The sequence below is a fragment of the Myotis lucifugus genome, unplaced genomic scaffold (assembly GCF_000147115.1).
Source record: "Myotis lucifugus unplaced genomic scaffold, Myoluc2.0 scaffold_142, whole genome shotgun sequence".
NCBI lineage: Eukaryota > Metazoa > Chordata > Mammalia > Chiroptera > Vespertilionidae > Myotis > Myotis lucifugus.
Window position 1 is genome coordinate 3,023,988 of NW_005871190.1, and position 11,367 is coordinate 3,035,354.

Genomic DNA, 11,367 nt, shown 5'->3' on the forward strand with positions numbered 1-11,367 from the left:
TTTTAGAATATTCTTTGAAGTGTAATCAGAACAAAATTAAAAATCATATTTCAAGTGAGGTGATTTATTTTAAACATGATTTCACCACAGGGAGAATCTTCAGGGAATAAATTAAGAGAATTGTTAAAGTCTTTTGTCAAATACTGGATTTTACACAACATTTAGATATTTAAGTGTTTCAGTAGCATTTTGGTATTGCATGTTTTTTTTTAAATTTTTATTTTGTTTTAATGCTTAAAGTATTACAAAGAGTATTACATATGTCTCCCCCCCCCTTGACATTCCCCTGGCCTCCCCTACCATCCAGTGTCTTATGTCCATTGGTTATGCTTATATGCATGCATACAAGTCCTTCGGTTGTGGTATTGCATTTTAAAAAATTATTGGAGACATTAATCTTCAAACACAGACATTTTATCTATATCTTAAAGTATCAGAAGTAACAAGATAGTGCTTCAAGTAAGTGTCACAAGAGTAAAAATGGAGGGAAAGAAAAGGTGCTCTCAAAATTTACTTACAAAGCCAAGATTTGGAAGTAGTCCAAGTGCCATCAGTAGATGAGTAGATAAAAAAGCTGTGGTACATTTACACAATGGAATGCTACTCTGCCATAAAAAGAAGGTAATCTTACCTTTGGGAACAACATGGATGGACCTGGAGAGTATTATGTTAATTGAAATAAGCCAGTCAGAAAAAGACAAATACTATATGATTTAATGTATATGGAATCTAATGTACAAAATAAACTAACAAACAAAATAAAAACAGACTCATACATACAGAGAACAGATAGAAAGCTATCAGAGGGGAGGAGTTTGGGGGGCTGTGTGAAAAAAGTGAAGGGATTAAGCAAAATAAATAAATAAATAAATAAACAAATAAATAAATAACCAAACTCATAGACACAGACTATGTTGATTACCAGAGGGAAAAGGGGTTAGGGGGAGGTAGATGAGTGTAAGGGGGGGATAAATGAGACAGAAGGATGGTGAACACACAATACAATCTATAGATGATGTATTATAGAACTGTACACTTGAAACCTATATAATTTTATTAACCAAAGTCACTCCAATAAATTCAATAAAAATTAGAAAAAAGAAAAATTAACAAAAATTAACTCTTACTAGTAGACAACTGGTACAATATTATCATAGAAAATGCAATGATAATTCTGCAATTTGAAGTATATATTTCTATAACATAGAAACGTTAATTTATATTACATTAATGTAAATGTTAATGTACTCAGTTTACACCTGCCTTATATCCTCCTCTGTTACTTTCACATTCCAGCAGCTTTTCTCTGTTGTAAGAAAGTAACATGATGATTTATAGCTATTTACCTAATTAATCTGAGATATATTGGTCAAAACAATCTGTTGACAACAGATTCAATATTCTTTTAGTAAGAATTTATAATTTCAAGGTGATATAGATTCTATAGAGAGTTTGAGATAGATGCATAATTCCTCTAACTTTTTCTGCCATGCTAATAAATAAATTTGAATCAAGGAGTGTGGCCTACGTGGCCTCTGACTTATTGTTGGGGAACGTCATCAAGAAGTCATTAACACCAGTTTGAGCTTCACCTGAGCAATTGAAGGATCCCTACTCCCTTCTCTGTGCTTGGAATGTCTACTCTGTTTGCCTTCCCCATGCTAGAAGCTTCCCAACCAACACAGCCTTCAGAGAGTAATGTGGTGATGAATACCTGACTGAACTCAATTAAGACCCTCTGTGTACATGACTAACTCTGGTTAAGGCCTCTATGTATACACTTTTAAGATTTGGCAAGTGATGAAAATTACTAGTCTTTCAACCACCCAAGACAAGCTTCATAAGCCATTTTTCTTGTTTATTAAATCTGCTACCTACCAATCTGGAGTGGTCTGTCATTTAAATTTCTGTGATTTAAAATGACAGAAGAAAGTGATCTAGAAAAGTGGAGTGCTCTAGAAAGTGAAGAATGGTATTTGTAACTATAAGAAAATTAGGTGCACCTGGTAGATTCATTCAGCATGCATGGCAGCTGGTATTAAATATTTAGGATCCTGGTATTTGATAACATATGAACAATGGGTAGTGTTCTGTTGGAATGTCATGGGTGAAGACAGTTAATTAAGCTGCTCAGATGTCTACAATTCAGATGAAATGAAAGACAAATGAATAGATGCAAATTATAAAACATATATTAGGAAGCAGTTCATGTGATTACTACTCGTAACTGCAGGCCATGGGTAATATTTATCCACTTCTTTGGGGAATAATGTTAAGAAGGACACCATAAAAAGGTTAAAAAACAGATATCTATTCATTAAATCCATAGTAAAGACCCGGGGGAATATTTATTGATGTTCTCAAAATAAAAAAAGGAATATGTAATAATATTAAGAATAAAGCAGTGAAATGTTAAAAACATTTTCAAATGAGGAAACCATTTCACATAATCATTACATGATATGCCAGTATCTAATAGTATTAAGTCTGAACTAAGAATTTAAGAAACTAGAATTTACCAAAGGGGATATGTGTATAGAAATTTATAATAAAATCTAGCAATAACATAAACCTGTGTGATGTTTACAGTTTTGAGGAAATAAATTTTAAGGAAATGGTGTTAACTATTGTAACATGATGTTCTTAATATTAATATACTCTTTTCTAATAGCTCTCTGAAGGTATTAGAGTTGGAAAGACAATCATTCTTTAGGTCTGAAAATCTGAGAATAAAAATATAGATACCATTTATCCCAAATTACAGCTAGTGAATTATAGAAACAAGGCAGAAACCCATACTAGAAGTTTATCAAGGAAACATAGTACATATTGCATACCTACTAAAAACTAGGCACTAAGGAACACCATTCAGAAAGAATGCATGCACCGCTATGTTCACAGCAGTGCAATTTACAATGGCTAAAATGTGGAAATAGTCCAAATGCCCATCAGTAGATGAGTGGATAAAAATGCCGTGGTACATTTACACCATGGAATACTATGCAGCAGTGAAAAATATGGATCTCTTACCCTTTGAGACAGCATGGAGGACCTGGAGAGTATTATGCTAAGTGAAATAAGCCAGTCAAGGAAAGAGAACATGATCTCACTCATATGTGGAATCTAATGAACAAAATAAACTGATGAACAAAATAGATCCAGAGGCATAGAAGCATGGAACTGATTATTAAATCTCAGAGGGAAGGCAAGGGTAGGTGAGGTGGGTGGGACGAGATAAACCAAATAACTTATATGCAAATATGCATAACCCATGGACACAGACAATAGGATGGTGAAGGCCTGGGATAAGGGAGTGGGGGCAGGTGAGAAGGGGTCAATGGGGGAAACAAGGGATACATGTAATACTTTCAACAATAAAGATTTTTTAAAAAAAGAAAAACAGAGACAACACTAAAGTCTGACAAGGATCTGAAGAAACTGGATTTTAATACACTGCAGATAGAAATGTAAAATGTTAAAGCCTATGCAAAAATTGACCCCAATAGCATTTGTTGTAAAGATTATCTTTTCCTTATTAGGTTATATGGAAACATTGTTAAAAATCAGTTGAACAGAAAATCACTGGAATATACATGCATGGGTGTGTTCCTCTATCTTCTATTTCTTTCAATTAATCTGTATGGATATTCTATTGTTAATGATATACAATTTTGATTAATTACATTTTATAAAAAATTTAAAATAAAAATGTTAGCTTTTCTCCAACTTTGATCTTCTTTTGAAAAATTGTTATTTATTATGTTGTTAGGTTGATGGAATTTGCATATAAATGCTCGTCTCTTATTTCATTAAAATGATATATTTATCCACTTATTAATTCTTTATTTGTAAAACGTTGTTTTATAGTTTTAAATATGAATAAAATACCCTTTTTTCAAATTTATCACTGTTCTATTTTTGATATAGTAGATCAACTAATTTTCAATTTCTATTTTCAATTTTATCTTATTTACTTCTTTAGTAATAGATTTACTACTTCCACACTTTTCCACATCTTTCCATATATTGCCATATGTCATATCCCTTTACACAGAGAACTAGCTTTTCTTTTTATATATATATATATATATTTTATTGATTTTTTACAGAGAGGAAGAGAGAGGGATAGAGAGCCAGAAACATCGATGAGAGAGAAAAATCGATCAGCTGCCTCCTGCACGCCCCCTACTGGGGATGTGCCCGCAACCAAGGTACATGCCCTTGACCGGAATCGAATCGGGACCCTTGAGTCCGCAGGCCCACGCTCTATCCACTGAGCCAAACCGGTTCTGGCATAGCTTTTCTTTTAATACAATCAATTTTGCTGGCAACAAATGTTCTTAATTTTTGTTAATAAAAAACACAGCATTTTATGTTGATTTTCAATAAGTAATTTTACTATAGAAATTTTAGTTGACAGAATATTGTTATTTTCAGCCCAACTGAATATGTCATTTTTATGTCTTCTGCCTCAATAATTTCTGATGAAAATCCAATCATTAACTGTATTATTATTCTAGGACATTCATAGCAAAGTGAACTGTTCATTTTTCTATGATTATTTTTAAGATTTCATCTTTATTGTAGGCTTTTAGATATATTATCAAGTTATATGTTGTATTTTTTGTGTGTTTTTGTCATTTGTGATTTGTTGAGCTGCTTGGATCTGAGAAATTTTGTGAATATTTTGACTGTGATTTATTTATTTACTTATTCCTTTCTCTCTCTTTTTGGGACTTCAATTACTTACAGATACTTCACATTTCCTCATATGTCACTGAGGCTCTGTCAATTTTTCTCTGCTCTTTCTTCCCTCTATTCTTTAGATTGTGTTATTTCTTGACTTAGTTTTAAGTTGATGATTCTTTACTCCATCCACTCAAATCTGATAATAAATCAATCCACTCTTGTTATTTTTCCCCTTTATAGTTATTGTTATTTGTCATCACTTAGTTTTTGCATGTTTTCTGTTTATCTGTTTAGGTTTATGATCTATTCACACATTAAGATCAGTTTCCACTCACTTCGTACATATATACCTATACATTCTTTAAACATATTTATATAATTTTTGGCTGGTGAATTCAATCTGGGTAAACTTAGTTTCTATTGTTTGTTGTTTTTCTTTGTTATGACTGTCACTTCCCTCAAAAGGTTGAAAAATGCACTTTTTTGGATCACAGATTGCTGTGGTTCTAGATTGTATTTTGAGCTCTCTGTGGTTTCTTTGCTCTTACAGGATTTTTCCTTGTTTCTTACTTGTTCCACTGTCCTCAGGATTTGTTCTCTGACATCTCAAATTAGTAAGGCTTCTACGTTCTGTTGCCTGGGAGGTGCACAGTTAGGAACTGAACTCAGTTAAAAAAACAAACAGAACAAAATAGCAAAATCTCAGATGTCACCCAGTGCAACTCTATCTTTAAAAAGTAGTGTCCTCATTATTCTTTTCCTGAAATTTTGCTGCCCTTCATGCTTGCTTCCCCGTTTCTGCAGTTTAGATGACAGCCAGGAATGTGGGCAAGTTTATATCACAATTTTGTATCTTATTCTTCTTGTTATCCACTACCTGCCACACTTTGCCCTTTAACTTTTAAGTTTCTCTTTTAACACTAAACTCTGTTCTCTGGCATCTGCAGTTGATAAAGATGAATTTTTCCTCTGTGTATTTTGTAATAGCCTTTGAGGGCTGGGGAAAACATTCAGGCCAGAAAGCCATAGACTTGCATTTCTCACTCTTTCTAGTTGCAGTATTTTAAAGAATAAACTCTCCTCTAACTCTAATCTTCTTTTGACTGCTTTCTAGTTTGTTTTAAATTTATATGTGGGAAAGGTCAAACTATCAATGTTACTGGAAGTTCTCTAAATGTAATTTTTTTATGCCAAGAAAAAATTAAATCTTTATATACACTGACTTAGTGAATATTTGAAGAATTTTTACTTAATAACAGTCTTCTGGAAATAAAAAGAGGGAAATATGTGTGAGTTCTAGAATTAAAAAAAAATAGAATTTACACATTACATTAAACATAGTACAGTGAGTCTTTAGGTTTCTGTCTGAAAGATAAACATACCTCACCTGGGAGGCCATGAGAGCTTCCCTATAGTCACCCCATTTTCTAACCTCAGGTGCTATCTGAACCAGAGGAGTGTTTAAGAAAATTACAGTACATGAACTATTACATAGCCATTGACCTTATATTATAAATACTTTTTTGACACACACAAAAATTCCAAAATATATACTTTTTGCTGGAAACAATTTAAATACTTGTCTAGCTATGTTATCTTAATTGTGAGAAAATAGAAAACAGTAGTAATCACTGTTGATGAGATTAAGAGGGTTTCCACCCCCTTCCCTAGACAGGTTTCTCAGTTGGTTGGAATAGCCTCCCATACACCTAAGGGTTGCAGGTTCAATTCCAGGTCAGGGCACATAAGGGAGGCAACCAATTTCTCTCTCTCTCTCTCTCTCTCTCTCTCTCTCTCTCTCTCTCTCTCTCCCTCTCCCTCTAAAATAAATAAACATATCCTTGATTGAGGGGGGGGGGAGAGGATTCCCCACACCCATTTTCCCATATTTTAAATTATTTTCCAGAGTTTTCTACAAATTTGTACAGATAAAATACTTAAAGTTTTTATGTTTAATTGATAAAATGTCAGTCCCTTTGGGAAGCCTAAAGAACAGGGTCCTGGTATGCTGGAGTTACTCAAGCATTTTTTTTTTAATTCAGAGGTTATGTATCAAGAAAAAGAAAGAAAAAGAGAGACAACTCATGAACATGGACAACTGTGGTGATTGCAGGAGTGGGAGTGGGTGGAGGTAGAAGAGGGCATAGAGAGGATAAATGGTGATGAAAAAATAAAATAAATTTTGAAACAAGAAAATGCATGTAAATGATTCATGAGATTCAGAGAGTAGTGCCCTTGCCTCCTGACTTGTATTGAATGAAGCAAACATGATAGAAAAGAAGAAAATACTAAAAGGGATATGTTAAATTCTATTAAAACACAAAGAATGGAGTAGCAAATTAAGTCTGTGAAGAATGATTCAGAGAAATTTTCATAGGTGAGCAACCACTTACAAAGATATGTAAGGAGGAAGAAAAACTCATCAAGATATATACATAAGTGTGTACAATTTTTTGTATATAGATACAGCCAAGTGCTTCTTTTTTTTTTAAAAAAAAAAAAGATACATTAAAAAACACACACACACACACACAAGCCACAAAGTGAGAAAAAACATTCCAAGAACAGCAAATTGAAGGGAAAAGGATAGAAATTTTTAATAAGATGAAATAAGAGGACATTTTTCCATTACCCCATATAATAAAGAGCTAATATGCAAATGGTCATCATGCCCTTGCGCCCTCACACACTTGTGCCTTCGCACCGGGGCCGGGGGACCTGAGGCCATGCCCCTCACTGGGTGGGGCTTGACGGGGGAAGAGCTGGCTGGGTCTGGGTATTGTGCTATTTAAAGGTGCATGCAGGTGGGTGGGAACGTGACTCTGGGTCCTGCTGCATGCCACACACTCTGACAGAAGGAGATTTTCATATACATTTTACTAATTTTCTTTCATTTCCAGCACTTCTATTATAGAGAAAGGGCAAATAGCAATATTAAAATATTTCCTCTAATTAATTCCCTTTTAATGTGCACGAATTTCATGCACCGGGCCACTAGTGTATAATAAAATAAGTGAAATATATACTTGAATAAAAGCTGCATCTGGTGTATAATCTTTAATCATTATTGCTATTTTCATTTTAAAATAAAACATTTTAAAATGTGGCAAAGAAGATGCAGAACATAGATGTACAATGGATGAAATAACAGATATGATAATAATATCAGGAACCTAATGCCAGGGTTTAAGAAGAAAGTAGTTTTATATTTCTAAGAGAATTAAAATTTACTAGAGGCCCAGTGCACAAAAATTTGTGCACTCAGGGGAGTCCCTCAGCCTGTCCTGTGCCCTCTCGCAGCCTGGGACCCCTTGGGGGATGACCACTTGCTGGTTTAGGCCTGCTCCCTGAGGAATTGGGCCTAAGCTGGCAGTCAGACATCACTCTGGCAGCCCGGGAGCCTTGGGGGATGTCCACTTGCCAGCGGGGAACAGGCCTAAGCTGCAGTCGGACATCCTTAGTGCGGCTGAGGAGGCGGGAGAGGCTCCTACCACCACCACTGTACTGGCAGCCATCAGCCTGGCTTGTGGCTTAGCAGAGCTCCCCCTGTGGGAGCGCACTGACCACCAGGGGGCAGTTCCTGCATTGAGCGTCTGCCCCTGGTGGTCAGTGTGTGTCATAGTGACCAGTCATTCCCAATCTTCCTACTGTTAGGGTCAGTTTGCATATTACCCTTTTATTATACAGGATAGAGGCCTGGTGCACAGATGGGGGCTGGCTGGTTTTCCCTGAAGAGTGTCCATGATGAGGGTAGGGGTCCCCGCTGGGGTGCCTGGCCAGCCTGGGTGAGGGACTGATGGGTGTTTGCAGGCTGGTCACACCCCCTTCATGGTGGGGGTCCCCACTGGGGTGCCTGGCCAGCCTGGGTGAGGGGCTGATGGCTGTTTGCAGGCTGGCCACACCCCCTTCAGGGGTCAGCTAAAAGCAGGTATCTGGGGTTTATTTAGCTTCTATAATTGAAACTTTGTAGCTTTGAGTGGAGCTTAGAGCCGGCCGCGGCAGGCGGGAAGCTTGGTCTCCTCCGTCATTGGGGCAACCAAGCCTCCTGCTTGCTCCAGCTCTGTGGCTGCCAGCCACCATCTTGGTTGGGTTAATTTGCATATAGTTGCTCTGATTGGCTGGTGGGCGTGGCTTAAGGTGTAACAAAGGTACAGTCAATTTGCATGTTTGTCTTTTATTAGTGTCGATACTAATAAGTATCTGCATTTTTATTGGTCTCATTGAATTCTACATTTGTGTATTACGACCAAGACAAAGTATAAAATGATATATTTTATAGTTTTTATTTTTATTAGATAATTAGTTTTCAGCCTCTGATGACAGAGTATATATAAAGGTTTATTTGTTATGACATGTTTTCTTTTTTTTTATTTATTGTTTGAAAAATTGACAATGCTATTTAGGTTTGAGGTAAAAATTACTTGTTTTCTGTTAGACTTTTAAACTTCTCTGTCTTTACACTGTTCAGGAGTGAAAAAATTTAAGTAATGACATCGGAAAAAAGCACTCCATAAAATTATAAAATTATAATTAATTTTATAAAATCCCAACCAATTCTTATGCATTTAAAATATCAAATCTTATAAAATAGTGGATAATAAAAATTAAAACAAGGGTGTGTACTTGCCTTTTTAAAAAATATATTTTTATTGAGATCAGAGAGGAAGGGAGAGGAAGAGAGATATGGAAACATCAGTGATGAGAGAGAATCATCGATTGGCTGCCTCCTGCATGCCCCCTACTGGGGATATAGCTTGTAATCCAGGCATGTGCCCTTAACTGGGAATTGAACCTGGGACCCTACAGTCTGCAGGCTGACACTCTATCCACTGAGCCAAACTAGCTAGGGCTGTACTTGCCTTTCAGCAATACATAGAACTTGGATAGCAATAGCTTTGAATTTAGTGGAATAATCTTCAAAATAATCCTATATAATAAAAGCCTAATTTGCAAATCAACTGAATGGCAGAATGACCAGTTGGCAGGGGCAGGGCCGGCAAATGGGTGGCACAAGGCCAGCCAAGGTGATTGCTAACGGGCAGAAGGAGGGGATGGTGATCAGGGGTTAGGGGGTGGCAGCAACCTGAGGAAGCCGAGGAGCAATGGAGGGTGGGGCTGGCCACTCTCTGGCAAGCGCCATCCACTGACCGACCTGCCAGTTGCCCCCCACAGAGGGAAACAAGACTGAAGCTTAGGCCCACAGGGAGCGGGCCTAAGCAGTCAGTCGGACATCCCCCTAGGGCTCTCAGACTGCAAGAGGGCACAGGCTGGGCTGAGAGACCCCCTCCAGAGGGCACAAATTTTTGTGCACCGGGCCTCTAGTCAATTAATATAGCATTAGTTATTTCATATATATTTTTTTATCATTTACCATGTGCCTGAGGATCAATGTATCATAGTAGTTGCTTGAAAGCATTTCTATATGAACATTACACAAATATGTATTTGTGTAAAAATAGTTTGAATGCTAATTTTTCTGTGTAACAAACATAATAACTGCTCTCCATTGATGTTTTTTTATATAGCCATGTTTGATTTAAAAATAACAGGTGTATTTTTACTATCTACACTAATAAAAGGCAAACATGCAAATTAACCGTACCTTCGCTACACCTTAAGCCACGCACACCAGCCAATCAGAGCGACTATATGCAAATTACCTCAACCAAGATGGTGGCCGGTAGCCACGGAGCTGGAGCGAGCAGGAGGCTTGGTTGCTCCAGTGATGGAGGAAGCCAAGCTTCCCGCGGCAGACTGTAGCCTCCGCAAAAGGCAACAAAGTTTCAATTATAGAAGGTAAATGAATCCCAGAAAATAAAAAAGAAATAAAGGAGAGGCTGGGAGCTTCCGTCGCTGGGGGGCTTAGCCAGACTGAAAACGGCCCTCAGCCCCTCACCCAGGCTGGCCAGGTACCCCAGTGGGGACCCCCACCCTGAAGGGGGTGTGACCAGCCTGCAAACACCCATTAGACCCTCACCCAGGCTGGCCAGGCACCCCAGCGGGACCCCCACCCTGATCCGGGACACCCTTCAGGGCAAACGAGCCAGCCCCCACCTGTGCACCAGGCCTCTATACTATATAATAAAAGGGTAATATGCAAACTGACCCTAACAGTAGAAAGATTGGGAATGACTGGTCACTATGACACACACTGACCACCAGGGGGAAGATGCTCAATGCAGGAGCTGCCCCCTGGTGGTCAGTGCACTGCCACAGGGGGAGCTCTGCTCAGCCACAAGCCAGGCTGACGGCTCCCAGTACAGCGGTGGTGGTGGGAGCCTCTCCCGCCTCCTCAGCAGCGCTAAAGATGTCCGACTGCAGCTTTGGCCTGCTCCCTGCTGGCAAGTGAACATCCCCCGAGGGCTGCCGGGCTGCCAGAGGGATGTCTGATTGCCAGCTTAGGCCCAATCCCCCTGGGAGCGGGCCTAAGCCAGCAGGTGGTCATCCCCCGAGGGGTTCCAGACTGCAAGAGGGCACAGGCTGGGCTGAGGGGACCCCCCCCGAGTGCACAAATTTTTGTGTACCAGGCCTCTAATCTCATGATAATATACTTAACACTTATAATAAAAAAACAGTCTCATTTTGTTTTGTTTTGTTTTGGTCTTTTTTTCTTTTTTTTTTACTTTTTTTGAGGATTTTTCAACTGAGAGGACAAATCTATTTTGTATTTGGACAGAT